Here is a 19,511-nt window from a genome sequence, read left to right as displayed (position 1 = left end):
TCCAGGGGTTCGACTCGGACGAGGAACCGACACGAGACGCCCGTTCCCAGGAGGGGTCACCCTCGGGATCTGCCTCAGAACCCTCGTATTGGTGGGACGATAGACCAGAGGAGCAGTGGCGCAGAAAGTGGCTGGAGGGTCCAGGACGAGCAACGTCCCCAGAAGGAAGCGAGGGAGAGACGGACATGGACGTATTCGGGGACGACCCGGGTTTCGAGCACGGCGGCACAGAGATGGAAGCGGAGGTGACCGTCGTCGACGAGAGCAGGGAGGAAGAACCGGAGGACTTCAGATGGAGGCCTGCCACGGGAAGCGAACTGTATCCGACATTCGTCCCCCTGACACGGCAGCACCCAGCTCCCGCACCGGAAGGAGGGGAGGGGGGAAGAGGGGGCTTCGAGGGGGGGATGGATGTCAGGGGTTCAGGAGCAGAGGCAAGGGCAAGGGAGGAAACAGAGAGCGAGGGGGAGGAGGCAGAAGAAAAGATGAGTGATGACGACGACCCGAGATCTCCGAGTCTTTCCAGTGAATCAGAAGATTCACAGAAAGGAGCACCAGTGGCCAGGGCAAGGGGGGAGCCTAGGGGGACACCCCAGGAAGAAAGGGCCAGAGGGGGCTCAGAGGGGAGCAGTTGGAAATCGGGACCAGCGTCACCAACAGAGAGCAGGGGAGAGGAAGGGCGTCAGGTATCAAGCGCTGGCAGCTCACAACAGGAGGGAGGGCACGAGTCAGGAGTGGCCACACCTCCATCGGGGAGCGAAGAAACGGTCAGACGGAAAGTGGAAGGTTGGGCGCGCGCGCCAAGTTCAAATGCACAGGAAGGTGGCGCAGTAAGCAGCCCGGAAAGGGAGCCAGGTCCTAAAGCCCGGCGCAAGGAGACAGGAGGGTCCGGGGGGTCAGCGTCAGAAGAATCCCAGAAGGAAGAGACCCCGGGGGGCAGAGGGACCCAGAGAAGAACAGTCAGGCGGAAAAGGTGGAGTAAGGCTAGGATATTAAGTTGGTGTACAAGGGGCGGAGACTCAGACGGAGCTTCGCCGGTCTAACCGTTAAGACGTAGAGTTGCGCGCAGCAGCTTGAGAATGGAAACTGTAACTCAATAAAAGACTTTTATAAGTGACCGCTGGCTAGCGTGATCCTCTGTGAGCTAGGATCGGGAAGCAGCTCTGACACATACGCTTCCCAGTCTCCGGATGCTGGGTTGAACGGCGAGAAGCTGCTGTTGGTTGCCATTCTTAGTTCCTTGGGTCCCGGAGCTGAAGCCTGGATACACGGTGCGAGGCAGCGGTGCGGCAGGTGGCGGTGCCGCGGTGCTGTGTGTGGTGGTCAGCTCAGCGGGATCCCATCCTCGTCGCCAGTGAAATATACTCAGAGTCGAGAGTGGATTTCATGCTCTTTATTCAGCTCATGGTGGTGAGGAGGGAATGGAAGTCCCCTCAAAGTATCTGCTTTATATACATTATTTACACAATGGGCTGCACGTGATTGGCTAATTCCGGAATTCTCCTGTAGGCCAATCGGGTTGTGTGTTCACTTCTATCTGGAGCTGGATTGGGTGGCTCCTGCCAACCAATCATACTGCTGCATTGTTCTAGGACCAATCAGACTGCTGCATTCTGAATCCTATTGTTCTAGGACCAATCAGACTGCTGCATTTTGGAGCCTATTGTTCTAGGACCAATCAGACTGCTGCATTTTGGATCCTATTCAGCTCAGTACATAGCACCACTTTTCACCTTTCTAGAGGCAAGGGACCTATTAGGATTATCCGCCTCTGGAGGCTGGTGTATCTAATGGGTTTCCAGGTAACGCTGAGGTTTTTTTCTGTGATATGACTGGCACTCCTATCAAAGCCCTGGCCAGCCTCTGGAACATCTGAATGGCTCAGGCTTTTGACATGATCACTTCTGAGCATCCTCTCCCACTTGACTCCTTGGTATACTGCAGAACTTAGGGAAAGGAAACAAGTTGAAAGATGGAGGAAAGATCTGGCTGCATACAACTGAACAGTGGTGTGGGCTCATCATTAAGCATACATAGTGGTACTGAAGATAGCAGTATACTCAGCTGCAAGTGATCGCTAATGAAGAAGAAAGACAGTCCGACTCAAGGAGGTGGTGGAACCAATGGTAGCTATGTGTAAGCACTGTGACTTGTTTGCAAAGCATTTTGAGGATAAAACCACTTGCATCCGCTGGGATCTTGACTCTGCTGTTATAGCAGATGAGTCTCGTGGGTGTCCAGAGCACTGTCTAGTCCTGTTGTTTTGGATAATTTTCAGATAGTAAGGCTTGAGGATGTGGACAAGGTGTTTGTATTAGTCAGGGCAACGACTTGTGCTTCGGACTCTTGCCCTTCTTGGCTGATAAAAAGTAGCGGGGGGGGGTGGTGGTAATTGACTGGGCCAGGAAGAGTGTTCCTATTTCCATCTGAAATGCAGGACGGCATAACATTCTGATCCAAGTTTCATTCAGAAAACATTATCCATAATATCAGCAGCAGGCTGCTGCAGTCAAATTGGCCAGTCAGAATGGAAAATCCTATTTTAACAAAACCAATAAAAGAGAGCGGCAATACTATTTTCTTGTTTCCCTTGTTCAACTACAATTCCATAAAACAGTGGATTTGCAGGTTCTCATTAATAAAAAATAAATAAAGGGTGTGAGGGGTGGGTGGGATCGATGTGCCTATACTTCTTAATTCCACCCCTGGGCCTTTTCTATACTGAAAATAGTGTTAATTTGTTCCCCTTCCACTGCTGTAAATATTGCTCCCTTAGAAAATAAGTGATTTATTTGACTGGAACAAAATCCATCTTGTGTCTCCAAGTGGTTTAGGGTTGTATGATCTATGTCTGGATTGGCCCACTTAATGCTATTTATTGCTCTATGAATGATATTAAGATGGATTTCTTAAGTCTGGTGGAATTACTTTTTCTTCTTTTGTGCAATTTTTACTTGCCATAGCAAACAAGACTTTGTCCATGTACCCATATAAAATAACTATTATCGTTCTTTTCCTCTGCATTTTTAAAGCATAAATATTATTGGCTTTGAGGCAACAATGACAGAATGTGCTGACATCAGAAAAATGCCAGCTCCAGCCCAACCAGAAGTAAAATGTATAGGGCATATTGAGAGATGGGTGGCAAAGCTGTGCATATGCTTTGTCCTCCCCGGCAGTATATATTGTGGGAGAGTAGCTAGAGGAAGCAGAGAAAAGCTCCAACCAATATTATTTTTTCTATTGTTTTTTTTAATTTTGGAGTTTGCTTGTTTATTTTAAATTCAATTTGTAAAGGTCCCTTTAGAAACGAAAAGATACAAACACAAGTTAAGCACACAGTTTGCTTTTAGTTCAACACTTTCTTCATCCATCAATTTTACCCAAAATCACAAAAGTAATATTACAAAGCTTTCACAGTGCACGTTTACATATTCTGCATATACATCTATTCACTCTTCAAACAATGCATTTCCATTGAATTTGGCTTCAAAAACAACAACACATCAGGCTGGAAATATATAATGTTTTAAACCAATGTGTTTTTCCTCTTAAAAAAAGAAAATATATTACTTGGAAAGAAGCCCATAGTGCACTAATTCCCAAACAAGACACGGACATAAGGCAGGTGAAAAATTATAGGCCAATCTCGCTCCTAAATAATGATTACAAATTATTTGCCAGTATATTGGCCAATAGACTTAAAAATGTATTTGGAGAGGAGATTGGAAAGAACCAAACTGGATTTCTACCTGGTAGACAGATGAAGGACAATGTTAGAAATATAATTTGTATGTCGGGCGCCGGGGCGTTTTTCTGACGGCTTGTTGCGCTGAGCGGGGCTGCAGCCGTCGGGGCGGCCGCCTACGGGGCTCACGATTTCCGTCGCAGCGACCGAGATGACGACTTGAAAGAGCTCTACGAGATGGCCAACAAATACCACTTCCTCCACAGCCTGGCCCTCCTGGCTGTGCCCCACTGCCGCTATCCCATGATGGCCGGCAGCATCCTCTCTCTGGGCATGGGGATGTTCTCTGGCGTCCTGTATTACCACGCCGTGACAGGGGACCCGATCCTGACCAAGGCAGCCCCGTATGGTGGTTCCCTCCTCATCCTCGGCTGGATCGCCATGGCCCCTTGACACCCCGTTCTCTCCCCATGTGGCCCCCATCTCCCAACGCCAGGGCAGCCAGCCCCGCCCCTCCCTCCTCCCTTAGGCTAGCCAGAAGGGAGCCCTAGGAGAGGAGAGATTTCCAAATGTCAGAGTGGGATCCCTTGAGGTCTTTAGCCCACCCCAAATGCGTCTCTATCCTGCATCTTGGAATTCCCCGAATGCTGAATCCCTTTTAAAAAAGCCAAGATCCTCCCCCTCCCCCCAAAAAATTGCAACCAGATTTGAGTTTGCGATGGAGGCTTCGAAATGCAATGTCTGATCGGTGCTTTTCAATTGCTGTTTTTTAACTTAATAAATGATGAGAGTGATTTCACTTTTTAAAAAACCCACGCACCTTTTTTTCCTGTGAATAAATTTATTCCGTGTGGGGGGGGGGAGAGAAAGAAATATAATTGATATAATGGAATATCTGGACTCCAGGAGAGACAAACAAGCCGCCCTAATGTTTCTGGATGCTGAAATTTTTTTTGATAATGTGTCTTGGCATTTTATGAAAAGAAATTTAGAATTTATGGATATCGGTGAAAAACGTTTAAATGGTATTCGGGCTATTTATTTGGAACAATATGCTAAATTGATAGTTAATAATAACTTCACAGACAAAATTGAGATAACAAAGGGAACCAGACAGGGGTGCCCGCTATCGCCATTGTTATTTATAACAATACTAGAGGTCCTGTTGAGGAAAATAGAAGCAACAAAAGAAATAAAGGGGATTGGTGTAGGCTCAAAAGAATATAAGTATATATAAGAATGAAATTATCAGTGATGGGTAGATTCTCAACTATCAAAATGAACGTGTTACTGAGACTGCTGTTTTGATTTCAGACAATTCTTTTTTTTTTTTTTTTTGCATTTTAAAATTTTTTATTGGTATTCCCATATATATACATTATATCCATGTTTAGTACATCTCATGCTTTTGGACTTCCTTCAACGTCCTTGACATTCATTCGTATTTGTTTCTTTGTAACGCATTCCAGTCTTTCATACTGCCATTAATACCACCCTTCATACATTGTTTCCAATAAGCAATACTTATTAGTGCTTTACAGTGCCTCTTTAAATCCTACTAGCGTTGTATTTACTAAACATTTATTCTCCAGATAATCCGTGAATTTTCCCCAGTCATCTATAAATTTTTGATCCTTCATATATCTAATTTTCCCTGTTAATTTGTCTAACTCCGCATATTCCGTCAATTTTAATCTCCACTCTACTATCGTTGGGCCTTCTTCCTGCTTCCACTTCTGCGCTACCACGATTCTGGCTGCTGTAACCGCATACTGGAAGATTTTACAGTCCTTTCTTTTGATATCTTTTCCCACCATGCCTAATAAAAAGGCCTCGGGCTTCTTTACGAAAGTATAGCTTAATATCTTTTTGATTTCGTTATAAACTTCATCCCAGAAGCTTTTAACCTTCCCGCATTCCCACCATAAGTGATAAAACGTCCCTTCTTTCTGTCTGCATTTCCAACATTTGTTGTCTGTTTTATACATCTTAGCTAGTTTTACGGGTGTTATATACCATCTATATAACATTTTTAACATATTTTCCCTTAGTAACACGCATGCTGTAAATTTTATATTCACTCTCCACAATTTTTCCCAATTCTCCAATTGAATATCATAGCCGAGGTCCTTTGCCCACTGAGTCGTCACCGTTTTAACTTTCTCGTCTTTCATGTTCCATTCTAACAATATTTTGTACATATTTGACAGATTTTTCCGATCACTATTTATTATCTCTCTCTGAAATTTCGATGCCTTTTCTTCATAGCCCCTCTCTTTCACCTCTTTTTTAAAGATTTCATTTATCTGAAAGTAGCTCAGCCAATCGTATGTGTATATTTTTACCTGATCGTATGATTTTACTTTCCACTTCCCTCCTTCCTTCATTACCATTTCTTCATACCGACCCCATTTTTCCCCCATATTAACTTTCTTTACACTTATCAGCTCCACTGGGGATAACCAGTGTGGGGTTTTTGGTTCTAATATGTTCTTGTATCTATTCCAAACTTCTATCAAAGGTCCCTTGAAGATATGGCTGCAAAATCCCTTATGCACTTTAATCTTATCCCTCCACAAGTACGCATGCCATCCAAATTTATTCTTATACCCTTCCAGATCTAATAACTCTGTATCCTCCAGCTTTATCCACTCTTTTATCCAACAAAGGCATGCGGCCTCGTAGTACAGTCTCACGTCTGGTAGGGCGAAGCCTCCTCTCTCAGTAATATCTGTTAATACCTTAAACTTAATTCTGGGCTTCTTTCCTTCCCAGACATATCTAGAGATCGCCCTTTGCCATTCTTTAAAGTTTTTTGTGCCTTTTATTATGGGGATCGTTTGAAATAGAAATAGCATTTTGGGGAGCACCATCATTTTGACCATGGATATTCTACCCCAGAATGATAATTTCATCCTAGCCCAAACCTCCAGATTTTTCTTAATTCCGTTCCACACCGGGATGTAATTGTTTTGGTATAAATCAATATTTTTGTTGGTGAGCCAAAGTCCTAAGTATTTTACCTTTTTAACTACTTCAATTTCTGTTTGTTGCTGTAATAATTCTATCTTGTCTTGATCCGGATTTTTAACAATCATTTTTGTCTTACTCTTATTCAGTTTAAATCCTGCTAACTTCCCAAATTCCTCCATCTCCTCCAGAATTCCCTTTATACTATCTATAGGATCTTCCACCGTTAAGACCACATCATCAGCATATGCTTTGACTTTATATTCATTAGAACCTAATGATATTCCCTTAATTTGTTTATTTTGCCTTATTGCATTTAATAGGACCTCCAAAACAACTATGAAGAGCAACGGCGAAAGCGGACAGCCCTGCCTTGTCCCTTTAGATATTTTTATATCTTCTGTTATAACGTTATTTATTATCAGCTTCGCCTTCTGTTCTGTATAAATTGCCTTTATACCATTCCAGAATTCTTGACCCACTTCCATAGTTTCCAAATTTCTCAACATAAAATCCCAAGCCACATTATCGAAGGCTTTCTCCGCATCTACAAAGATTAGGCTAGCTGGTTTATCATATCTATCCGATAAATATTCTATTATATTAATTATGCTTCTTGTATTGTTTTTTATTTGCCTTCCCGGTAAGAAGCCCGCTTGGTCCTCATGTATTATCTTTACTAAAATCTTTTTAAACCTTTTTGCTAAGATTCCGGCAAAGATCTTATAGTCTGTGTTTAATAAGGAGATGGGTCTGTAATTTTTTATTTGAGTTGGATCTGCATCTTGTTTTGGAATTATTGTGATAAATGCCTCCTTCCAAGTACTTGGGATCTCTTTTTCCTTTAGGGTATTATTCATCACATCGACTAACGGACCCGTCAATATATCTTTCATTTCTTTATAATAACTCGAAGTGAACCCGTCTGGGCCCGGAGCTTTCCCTGTTTTCAATTCCCTTATCACTTCCTCTACCTCTTCTCTGGAGATGGGGGCATTTAACCTTTCTTTTTGCTCTGTCGAGATCTTCCTCACCATTTTCCCTTTTAAGTATCTTTCTATTTTCCTATTGTTGTTTCTGTCCTTATTCCTATATAATTGCTCGTAGAAATCCACAAATCCTCTTCTAATTCTTTTTGGTTCAGTTATCTCTTCTCCGTTTATTTGTATTTTATTAATTGTATTTTGTTCCTTTCTCCTTTTGACTTGCCATGCAAGCCATTTTCCTGACTTATTAGCGAATTCGAAGTTTTTCTGTCTTAATCTTTTAATATTCCACTCAACCTCCTTATTTATTAACATTGCAAATTGAGTTTGAAGGGACTTTATTTCCTGCAATATCCTTTCATTATTTGGTTTTTTGATTAATTTTTGTTCGTAATCCATAATCTGTCTCAAAATCTCCTTAGTTCTTTTTTCTTTATTATTTCTTTTCCATACGTTTTGTTGGATGAACAGGCCCCTCATAACTGCCTTACTCGCATCCCATACCACATTTATTTTTACCCCTTTATCTAAATTGTCTGTAAAGTACTCAAGTAATTTTGTCCGAATCTTTTCCACAAATTTTTGATCGTCCCATAGGTTATCATTTAGTCTCCATCTGAAGGTTCGTCCTTCAACTCCCTTCATCTCCATTATTATGGGATTATGATCGGAGATGACTTTGGCCTGTATTTCAATTTTTGTAATTCTTATAGTGTTAGTTCGTTTGATATCCAAATTTGATCTAGTCTTGACATCGATTGGTTCGGTTCAGAGTGGAATGTGTATTGTTTCTCGAGGGGGTGTCTCAATCTCCATATGTCTACCAAATTATAGTTCTTAACCATTTCGAAAAATGTCTTAGGTAGTTTCCCTCCTTCTGTCTTAGTTTTCCTTAATCTATCTATTTCCGTTGCGACCACCCCATTCATATCCCCCATTATTATGATTTTTTGATCCATATATTCAAATAATCTCTCTTCCAATAATCTGAAAAATTCTGTTTTATTTCCGTTTGGAGCATACACTCCCACTATTATCATCATTTCACCTTGCCATTTAATACGGGCTGCAATTATTCTCCCTTCCTCATCCTTAAATAATTGGTGTGATTCGATGTTGTTTTTAATATAAAGTACTACTCCTCTTTTTTTCTTTTTGTCCGAAGAGATGAATTCATTCCCTAACCTCTTATTAATAAGGATTTTCTTATGTTTGCTGGCCACGTGGGTTTCTTGGAGGCATATAATGTCTAAATTTTTCTTTTTTAGAATACGTTCAATTCCATTGCGTTTTTTCTTATCATTCATTCCGTTAACATTCCAGTTCCATAATTTTAAAGACATATTATTTTAGGTGTTCCTCTAAATTAAGTGTTGCTCTATAACCTTTCTGTCTCCTCTCCTTCTTCCTCCTCTTCCTCTTCTTCCGTTTCTCCTCTGCTCTGATCTTCTCCCTCACCTAATTCTAATTCTTCCCTCAATTTAAGTCCGCCTTCTGCACCTTTCGACTCTTCCTCTCCCCCCTGGAGCTCTTTATATCTTCTTGTGAACTTTCCTATATCCTCGGGACTAGTCAATCTTCTTTTAACTCCTTTATAAAAGAAAGAGACCCCTTCGGGAAATTCCCATCGGAAGTCAATCCTATTCTTTTTAAGTAATTGCACTAGTGGTTTATACGGTTCTCTTCGTTTTAGCAGCCTTATGGGGATGTCTTTAAATATGATTATGTAGTGTCCATCAATATATAATCTCTTTTCCCTATTTCTTTGCAGAATCAGGTTCCTCATCTCTCTGTCTTTGAATGTAACTAAACAATCCCCTGGAAATTTCCTGGCTTTGTTTGTTTTAATTTTCATTCTATACGCATTTATAATTGTCCTTGCCACATCTTCCTCTTCCACTTCCATCCACTGTGCTATTTCCTTCACTAATCTTTCTTTTATATTCTCATTTTGTACTTCTGGAATTTGCCTCAGTCTTAAATTAATCTCCCTCTGTTTTAGGTCATTCATTGCGATAGAGTCTTTAATTTCTTCCTGTATTTTGTTTAACTCTGCTATCTCATTCCTCATTCTTTCTTCTTCTCGCTTCATTTCTTTCATTTCCTGCTTTGTCTTTTTTAATCCCTCATCCACTCTCTTTGAGACCTCTTTAATCTGTCCTTTTAGCTCACTTACTGTCTCTTCAATCTTTTTATCCATTTTTCCAATTTTATTGTCCACCTGTTCCAGTTTTGTTTCCAAGTTTTTTTCGCTTTGTTTTATTTCTGCGAACATCCTCAATATTTCTGTTCTAAATTCTGTTTCTTGCTTTGAAGCTCTCCTTTCAGTTGGGGTGCCTCCCTCTGCCCCCTTCTTTTGAGTATGTGACATTGTCCTTAAGCCTCTGAAGTTCCTTTATACCGTTAAATATATTTCTTATATTTAGACTGTTCGGCTTTCCGTTGACCCCCAAGAGGTATTGGCCCCCCGGGATGATATAAACCTTCTTAAATATTCACAACCTATAATGACAAGTATCAATTTACCAGAAATAAAGAGAAGACCACCGTACCCCACTTCTTTACAAATTCTCACAATGCCTAATCTTATGTAATATACTTCGATGTTTCCCCTCCTTCCGGAGGTTTTAAGAAAATTGGATGGGCCCCCTTCAAAATGATATCCTGATTACACTCTTCTTGCCACAATTCGGGCTCGCCCAACCACTCTTTAACAACCACTTAACCTATGAGAGTCTGAGTCCCAAAGTAGTCTTTTCCAAAATTAAGGTGCAATATTTAGTTCAGTCCACCAGGAGGAGTCAGCCCTTTCACCTTGCGGAGCAGGGCTCTTAGATATTTGGAAAGTTGGTTAATTAGTCTCTCCTGTTTGCCTAATTTTTGCGCTGTTCTTCCCCGTTCCTTCCTCTTTCCGTGGCCCCAATGTTAAATCCAAAAAGAAATAAAAAGACGTAACCGACGTAACAAATAAAGGAAGCCCCGGAACAGCAATACAATACAATAATTCAGAATGTTCAGAGTGTTTTTTTTCTTCCCTTTCCCCGGAGTTTTCTTAAGAGCCACTTAACATAACGTCTCAAAAAAGTCTCAGTAGAAGTCCTCTTAACAGTAATCTCCTTGTCCTCTTTATAGTCACTCTTAGCAGTTCACTGTCTCCGTTGTAGTAACGGCTGAGTTTTTTCCTAATGCCGCACTTCTCTGCCCTCCCTCGATTGTTCCCTTTCCCCTCTGCGGTCGGGGAAGGTTGTTTTCAAAATGAGTCAGTGGGGGGGACGGACACTGTAACCGCTAGCAGCAACTTACTTTCTCCTTCGGCTCTGCAAACGACGCTGCGTCTTATTCCGCTGAAGACAAACTGACGCTGAACTCGAGTGTTTCTCTTTCTGCTCAGATACTTCCTTATTCTCTCCACTCCACTGTTTCCAGCACTCCCTCTCCGTATCTGAGTTTCTTTGTATCGAGAGCAAGGCGCTTAGCCTACAGACTCGGGGCTTCGCTAATTCGCCGCTGTAATGGCTGCCCAATTAGCCGCCGCTCGTTCCGTCGCTCTCTTCGCCTTTAAACAAAGGCTACCTGATGACCAGACGAACGACACCTTGGTGCTGCTGGGCACCTAGACCTCTGGATACCCTCCAGAGGATTAGCGGGAGTTCTGTCGCCCTCAAAAACTCCCAATTCGGCCGAAAAGCTAGAGCTCTCTCCGGAGATACGAACCCTCGCCTGCAACCGGATCCGCGCCCTACCGGAAGTCGATTTCAGACAATTCCGGTTATCAGTGGAACAAAACAATTTAATGTATGGCAAAGAAGATTGTCTAAATTTATCTAGCAGGTTAAAAAGCCAAGAATTGAGTATAAAATATTGACAGATGCAAAAGAAAGAGGCGGTTTTTCCCTGCCAGATCTAAAAATTTACTACGAGGCGGCGTGTTTTTGTTGGTTGAGAGAATGGATAAGGTAAAAGGTAAAGGCCCGTACAGGCCAGTCTTGACAGACTCTAGGGTTGTGCGCTCATCTCACTCTAGAGGCCGGGAGCCAGCGCTGTCCGCAGACACTTCCGGGTCACGTGGCCAGCGTGACGAAGCTGCTCTGGTGAACCACCAGAGCAGCACACGGAAACGCTGTTTACCTTCCCGCTGTAAAGCGGTACCTATTTATCTACTTGCACTTAAGGGTGCTTTCGAACTGCTAGGTGGGCAGGAGCTGGGACCGAACGACGGGAGCTCACCCCGCCGCGGGGATTCGAACCGCCGACCATGCGATCGGCAAGTCCTAGGCACTGAGGTTTTACCCACAGCGCCACCCAGGATAACCTTAGATAATTCAGATATATTGGATTTGGAGGGATTTGACAACAGATTCGCGTGGCACGCCTACCTGTGGTCAGAATGGTCAGAATGCACAGAGGGTTTTTGAACCATACTATTAGAAAATCATTGTATGAGGTGTGGAGCAGACATAAAACATTATTGGAATGCAAAACTCCGAGGTGGCTCTCACCTCTGGAGGCTTTTGCAGTCAAAAAAATAAATAAATATGGGAACTGAATGGGCAACATACAAAGACTTGCTGATGGAAGTGATAATAAAACAAAGTTAAAGACATTCGAAGAACTAAGAGGAAAGGTAACCGATTGTTACAAGATGTGTTTAGAGAGGATAATAAAAGAAACGGATTTGGAAGTAACAAATCTAAATTGGAGACAGAATTGCTGGGTAGTAAAATGAAAATACTGTCGGAAATGTATCAGTTACTACTGGAGTGGCACACAAAGGATGAAGAGGTAAAAAGTGTTCTGATTAGGTGGGCCCAGGATTTAGGGCACAATATTGATTTTAAAAGGTGGAGAAAACTGTGGACCGAAACAATTAAATTCACAGCATGTGTGTCACTCAAAGAAAATATATTTAAGATGATGTATCGATGGTATATTAGACATGCCCAACTTGCTAAGATGTATAGAAATCAAGACAAAAATTGTTGGAAGTGTAAGGAGAAGGAGGGGAACTTCCTCCATCTGTGGTGGACTTGTTCTAAAGTGAAAGCCTTCTGGGACATAATATACGAGTTAAAAAAGGTTTTGAAATATAATTTTAATAAAAAACCAGAGGCATTTCTATTAGGCTTAATTGGTGAGGAAATACATAAAAGTGATGTAAACATGTTTATGTATGCCACAATGGCTGCAAGGACACTTCTGGCTCAGAAATGGAAGCAGCAGGAACTTCCAACACTGGAAGACTGGCAGCTCAAGATGATGGAGTTCGAAGACATAATCCGGAATCAGCGTGACGAACTGTTTCCAAAGGACTGGAACACATTTATGAAAGAAAATTGTAAACATTTGAAAACGTTTGTAGGCTTGAATTGAAATGTTTTGTAATGTAACTATAAGGAACTGATTTACCGATAATAAGGTGAAATATTATAATTTGACAAAGGGTAAATAAGTGCTTATAGAAATGCGAAGAATATGGAAAGTTATGTGGAAGTCAGAAAGAGGTCGATGCTCTTATATATTAAGTCATAGAATTATGTAACAAAATGTGAATATGATTTAATGGAAAACTCAACAAAAATTACTTTAAAAACATAAAAAGGGAAAATATATTAGGAGTGGCTTTTCTTTTAATAAGTTAATAAATGAACTACTTCATTGGCACAGCATCCGAATGAGGTGTAGTGGTTGTATAGTTCTTGATACCTTTTGTTTCATAGTTATATTTGGGTTGCTGCTTAAAAAAAATGGTTAGCTTTTTGTATCATAAAGATCACAAAACTGATTCCTAATATACAACTGAAAGCAGAAATGGGGCACTTTTCCCTTTTGCTTTGCTGCAGATATGCATGCTATTTTACCATAGCTCACAGAATGGCATGATGGCACCTTTTTACTACATATGTGAATTATTAAAAAAACCTGTTACTCGTTGGAATTGTGTCTGGTCAATATATTTCAGCTTCATGTTTTGTTACGCGTTTAATATTTTTTCTATTTTTTAAAAAGTGCCAGAATTCACGAACACTTCCCTTGTTCTCTAATGGTGCCCACCTGAGAGGTGCTGGATCTGTTCGAGCAAGTTCCAGCTGAGAAAAAGCCCTGGTTCTAACTTGCCTAAGTGGGGAAAGTTGGCATTGCGTGGACAGGCGGAGTCCCCAGATCCTGCACGGTCCCCCCGTCATGTGGAATAACGACTCAAGACAACGTGCTATGGGAGTAAATTGGCCACAACTTTATTAAATTTCAAATGTGGGTAGACCTTGGCTCAGGCATTGGGCGTTCTCCCTCCCCGGTCCCCAGCCAGGGACCTAGGGAGCATCAGGGTTATCCAGTGTGTGTGGGGGGGGGATGGGCCGGCTCTGGAGAACATATGTTCAAGCAGAGATGGCCGCCCCCGTAACGCCGCCGCCGCAGGAGAGAGCAATGATGACCTTTCGGTGTACGGCCAAAGCCTCCCTTCAGAAAACCCCTTTAACGGGGAACCCTGGTATCGCCGCCGCAAGAGGAAGATGGACAAAAGGATTCCGCCCAAGGCTTGATACCGCCAAAGTTGTGACGTTTTGCTACGGGAAAGGCGAAACCTGCCAATGCAGGGAAATTCCTTTCCGGCCCTTTAACAGCGACCTTAACGTAGCAGCGCCCGCATACCTGTGAAGAAAAGTTAACCTGCAAAATAAGACATTAACGTGAGGATTCCTAGGTAAGATCCTCCCTCTATTGTGTGGGCAGGTAATCCCTCCCCTACCTGGCCTGGTCTCCTTGGCAACGCTTCCCCCAGGTGGGATTGGACAACTGACTGAGGTAGGCGGAGACCTCCAGGTATCCCACCTGAGGGAAGGAAAAGCCAAGCCTATGCTGTTGGGGCCGCTCCAGATCTAGGGGCTGCACGCGTCCCCGCAAAGGGCGCCCCCCGTTTTAAGCGGGGAGCGGTCATTACTACAGTGAGTGAACAGATGCAAGAAGCAGCATCCTTTGGCCATAGAGCATTTGGAGATTTGGAGGGATTTGACAACAGATTGTTTCTTTGTGTGTTTCTTTGTGTGTTTCTTTGTGGCTGATTCGCTGTTTTCCCTGTGTAAAGGTTAGAGGGGGCAGGGTTTCTGTTGAGGCAGGGGATTAGCTGTGGGAGGAGCTTATCAGAGTTTGCAGGGCAGCGGCGCGTGCCTAGCGGCGTGCGCAGTTATACCCATCTTTTAGATTTAGGGGAGCTAGTCTCAAACGTTTGTTGGGGGAGACCTAGGTGTTTTTTTTGTGGGGGAAGTTATTTGTCCTGTCTTCAAGCTTTTTATGATGGAGGACCTCTGTAGCCACCCCCAACGACACGATCTCAAGATGGAAGGGGAGGGAACAGCTGCAGTCGCCTGCGATTCCTGCGCAATGTTTGCCATCTTGCCAAAGGTTGCAGGCAGCTTTACCTGCAGCAATTGCATGTTGATTGCCCTTTTAAAAGACAAAGTCCAGCAGCTGGAGGAACGTGTAGCTACGCTCCAAAGAATTAGAGAGCTGGAGCTCTTCTTGGAAGCAACAGAGCACACCATCCCCACCAAGGAGGAGACAGGGGACTCCCCTGAGAAGGAGGATAGTTCACCAACACAGGAGCCAGATATATGGAGAAATGTGACTCAAAGAAGTAGGAGGCCCAGGGTTCACTCTGATTGTTTAGAAATACACAATCGCTTTGAGGTCCTCTCCCCTAGCATGGAAGACGAAGAGCAGACTCCATTTGAGGATCTCTCCCTCATTACAGTCGATCAGGTATATGAAGACGAGCAGCAAAGTCAGTCCTCAGGGAATGTGCAGGCGACCTTGGAACGGACAGCTCACGGAAGAACCCCGACCAAACCCAAGAGGAGGCGTGTAGTGGTGATAGGGGATTCCCTACTGAGGGGAACAGAAGCAGTGATCTGTGGGCCTGACAAGATGTCTCGGGAAGTGTGCTGTCTCCCCGGGGATAAGATCCAAGATGTAACTGAACGACTGCAAGGAATCATAGAACCCACTGACAAATACCCCTTCCTCTTGGTTCATGTGGGAACCAATGACCCTGCAAGCAATAGCCTCCAGAAGATCAAAAGAGACTACGAGGCTCTCGGCAGGAAATTGAAGCAACTAAATGCACAAATTGTCATCTCGTCTGTCCTCCCAGTTGAACGACGTGGCCCAGGGAGAGAGGGGAAAATAGTGGAAGTGAACAGCTGGCTTCGCAAATGGTGTAAACAGGAACGGTTTGGATTCTTAGATCACGGACTGCAGTTTCTTGAAGATGGACTTCTGGCAAGTGATGGGCTGCACCTCACAACGGTTGGGAGAAATGTTTTTGCCAAAAATCTCAGAAACCTCATCAGGAGGGCTTTAAACTGACTAATGTGGGGGAGGGAGACAGTGCCCCTGAAGGTAGGAGTCTATCAATTAATGAAGATGATCATCCAAATGTCATAGACCAAATGGAGCAAACAGCACGTGGACCTAGTGGTGGGAGGAAAAAATCCTTAAATAAGAGACACGGGGGAATGATTAATGGACTTCAATGTCTGTACACTAATGCGCAAAGCATGGGAAATAAACAAGATGAGCTTGAGCTCTTGGTACAGCAAACTAAATATGACATAATAGGCATCACTGAAACCTGGTGGGATAAGTCCCACGATTGGAATGTAATAATGGGGGGATACAATCTATTTCAGAGAAACAGACCAGACAAGAAAGGAGGAGGAGTGGCGTTATATGTCAGGGATGTGTATACCTGTGAAGAGACCCAAGATTTAGAACCTCAAAGCCAAAGTGAGAGCATTTGGGTCAAAATTAAGGGAGAGAAGAATAACAGAGACCTCATTGTGGGAGTTTACTATAGATCCCCAAGCCAAACGGAGGACATAGATGATGCCTTCCTGGAACAGATGGCCAAGCATGCAAAAGGAAGGGAGATAGTAGTAATGGGGGACTTCAATTACCCGGATATTTGTTGGACGTCAAACTCAGCCAAGAGCATAAGGTCAAACAGATTCCTCACTGGCCTTGCAGACAACTTCATTGTCCAGAAAGTGGGAGAAGCAACAAGAGGAACAGCCATTTTAGATCTGGTCCTAACCAATGTTGATGACCTGGTTAGTGGGGTAGAAGTGGAAGGATCATTAGGCGCGAGTGATCATGCTCTTCTGAAGTTTACTATGCAGCGGAAAGGAGCAGCCAAGCATACTAGGACTCAATTTCTTGACTTTAAGAAAGCCGACTTCATAAAACTTAGGGAAGTGCTGGGTGAGATCCCATGGACAGCAACACTAAAAGGAAAGGGAGTTCATGATGGCTGGGAGTTTGTTAAGAGGGAGATAGTAAAAGCACAACGTCAGGCAATACCAATGAGACGGAAACATGGAAGGTGCCTAAAGAAGCCAGGGTGGCTATCTGTTGGTATTAAATGGTTAAGAAGCTCTAATCAAGACGCTCTAGTCACTGAGCAGCTGGAGGTTGTTAAGCTTCCTGGAATGTGAGTTTGTATAAATAGTCAACTCACTGGTGTGTTTGTCCCTTCCTTCCCCCTTCCCTTTTCTTTTGGGGCGTGTTTGCTGAAATGTGTGGTTCTTCACCAGGGTTTTTTGTTTTGTGTAAATAAACCTTTTATTTGAGTTCCAAACCGCTTGCTCCAAGATTCCTTTATTGACAAGATGCTGACTCTCCTGCCCTTCTTGAGCCGCTGTGCGAAATGCTCTGCTGTAATGGGACATTGTGGCTTCGGAAGCGCACTGGACATTTGATAAGCATTAAACTAATTAAAGTTTAATGGGACAGGTTATGGGTGTTTGTACGTCAAGAAGGAGATAAGGAGTGCAGTTCAGAGTGATTTATGAAAGGACTGGAGCGAAGACAGAAGCGGTTGCCAACAACGAAAGCCTTCAAAGCAGCTTGAGTCCTGCAACGTGCCTAGGAAAAATTTTAAAGAGGCACTGCGCAGTTTGTACTCGCTGGAAGACGTCTTATTCCTCGAGGAGCCACCTCAGCAGCTGGGAGACGGTCTACAGGTCTGTGAGTATCGTTCCTAAGCCCCAGGGAGGATGGCAGAGTCCCAGGAAAGTTTTACTGTCCCATTTACACAACTCAATGGGAAAAATTGGCAAGATTGGAAGGCTAGAGTAAGGGTTTGGTTGCAAGCAAAAGAGTTGTGGAGTTGTACTGAAGCACCGCCTTTACAGGCAGCTGCAGACGCGTCTGCAGAAGACAAAGCAGCAGCGGCAGCTTCTCAGAAACGCGACAGGAAAGCCCAAGGTCTACTAGTTTTGGCAGTGGGACCAGAGCAAATGCCTTATGTTTCTGAGTTAAAGAACACGCATGAGGTCTGGACGGTTCTGCAGCGGTTAAATTCCAGAAACACTGCGGGGGCCAAGATCCATGCTACAAGATGTTTGTTTGATTTACGTCTCCAACCGGGAGCGTGTGTGAAAGAACATATTGCCAAAATGGTGTCTGCCTTTAATCAACTAAGTCAGCTGGGCATTCCTTTCTCTATGGAGCAGCAGTCATACATATTGTTGTCTTCTCTTGATAAAAGCTATGAGACTCTAGCTTTAACTTTGGAAGCTATGCCTTCATCTGAATTAACCCTTGAATACATTTTTTCTCGACTTGCTGATGAACAGGATAAAAGGCAAAGAGAAAGAGGTTTGTCTTCAAAGGGGAGTTATGCTGTGCCTAAGAGTGGGGATGCTGAGTTTGAGAACACAGTAAATGCTTTTGCAGCTAGACATTGTTTCCGCTGTGGTTCCTCTTCCCATTTAATCAGGAATTGTACACGTGAACCTGGTCAAGACAGCACCAAGGCCGTTACCCCTAGTTACCAGACAAGGAGTTCCAGGGGACGTCGAAGAAGAGGAGGAGGTCGTGGCTACTCCCACAGCACACAGCACATGGCTTCAGCAATGGTGTTGATGCAAGGGCGTGGCCAAGGCAGCAATCTACGCTGGTTGATCGACAGTGGTGCGTCTCACCACCTGGTGGCGCCATCTAGTGTCCGTTTGCAGAATTGCAGGCATTTGCAAACCCTTAAAGTTGTGACAATGGCAGATTCAACTAAACGTTCCTTAGAGACTGTAGGCACAGTGTTTTTGAAGTGTTTGCAAACAGAAATTGATGCCTACGTGCTAAAGGGAATGAAGGGGTGTATTTTGTCTGTGTCAGAACTTGATAGAAATGGGTTTAAAACTGTGTTTGAAAATGGGGTTTGCACTATTTCAAAGAATAACGTATCTCTTTTGCAGGTGGAATGCAGAAATGGGTTATACTATTTTGAGACAAGTCCAGATGAAGTTGAACAGGTTCATGCTGGTTGTGTGAACTCGCCTACCCATAATTCTTGTGTTCATTTATGGCACCGCCGTTTGGGACATATTAATTTTCAGTATGTTAAAAGACAACCTGAATTATCAGAAGGGTGCAAGTTGAACAAATGTGCTAAGTATTTGGATTGTACTGCATGCAAAAGGGCGAAGGTACATAGATGCAGCTATCCCAGTTCAAATAGGAAATCTGACAAAGTATTCCAACTTGTGCATATGGACCTATGTGGCCCAATGCCTGTTGCTAGCATGGGAGGTTCGAGGTATGCACTGTGTCTCTCAGATGACAAAACAAAGGTTACATGGTTTTTTCCTCTCAAAACAAAAGCAGATACTGCAGAAACAGTTAAAAATTGGGTTCATGCAGTAGAACTTGAATTCGGTACTAGAGTACTTGCTTTTCAGACAGACAGAGGGTCAGAATTTACCGGGTCTGTGTTGCAGAATTTCTTTAAGAAAAAGGGAATTAAGCATCGTCTGTCTACACCTTATTCCCCCCAAGAAGGAGGTGTGGCCGAACGTAAAAACAGGGTTCTGCAA

The 19,511-nt window shown here is 43.3% G+C and overlaps 1 long non-coding RNA gene and 1 pseudogene across 2 annotated transcripts in view; one reads left to right on the top strand and one right to left on the bottom strand.

Moving 5' to 3' along the window:
- LOC310697719 overlaps window positions 1-19,511 on the bottom strand; it is a 606,556-nt gene that overhangs the window by 143,294 nt on the left and 443,751 nt on the right. The window lies entirely within an intron of this gene.
- LOC310697778 (transmembrane protein 256 homolog) lies at window positions 3,794-4,440 on the top strand (annotated as a pseudogene). The gene has a single exon. The product of its transcript is annotated as a transmembrane protein 256 homolog (transcript).

This window comes from Podarcis liolepis (genome assembly GCF_965112155.1).
Source record: "Podarcis liolepis genome assembly, chromosome: W".
Classification (NCBI taxonomy): Eukaryota; Metazoa; Chordata; class Lepidosauria; order Squamata; family Lacertidae; genus Podarcis; species Podarcis liolepis.
This window is presented reverse-complemented; position numbering and strand designations above follow the sequence as displayed.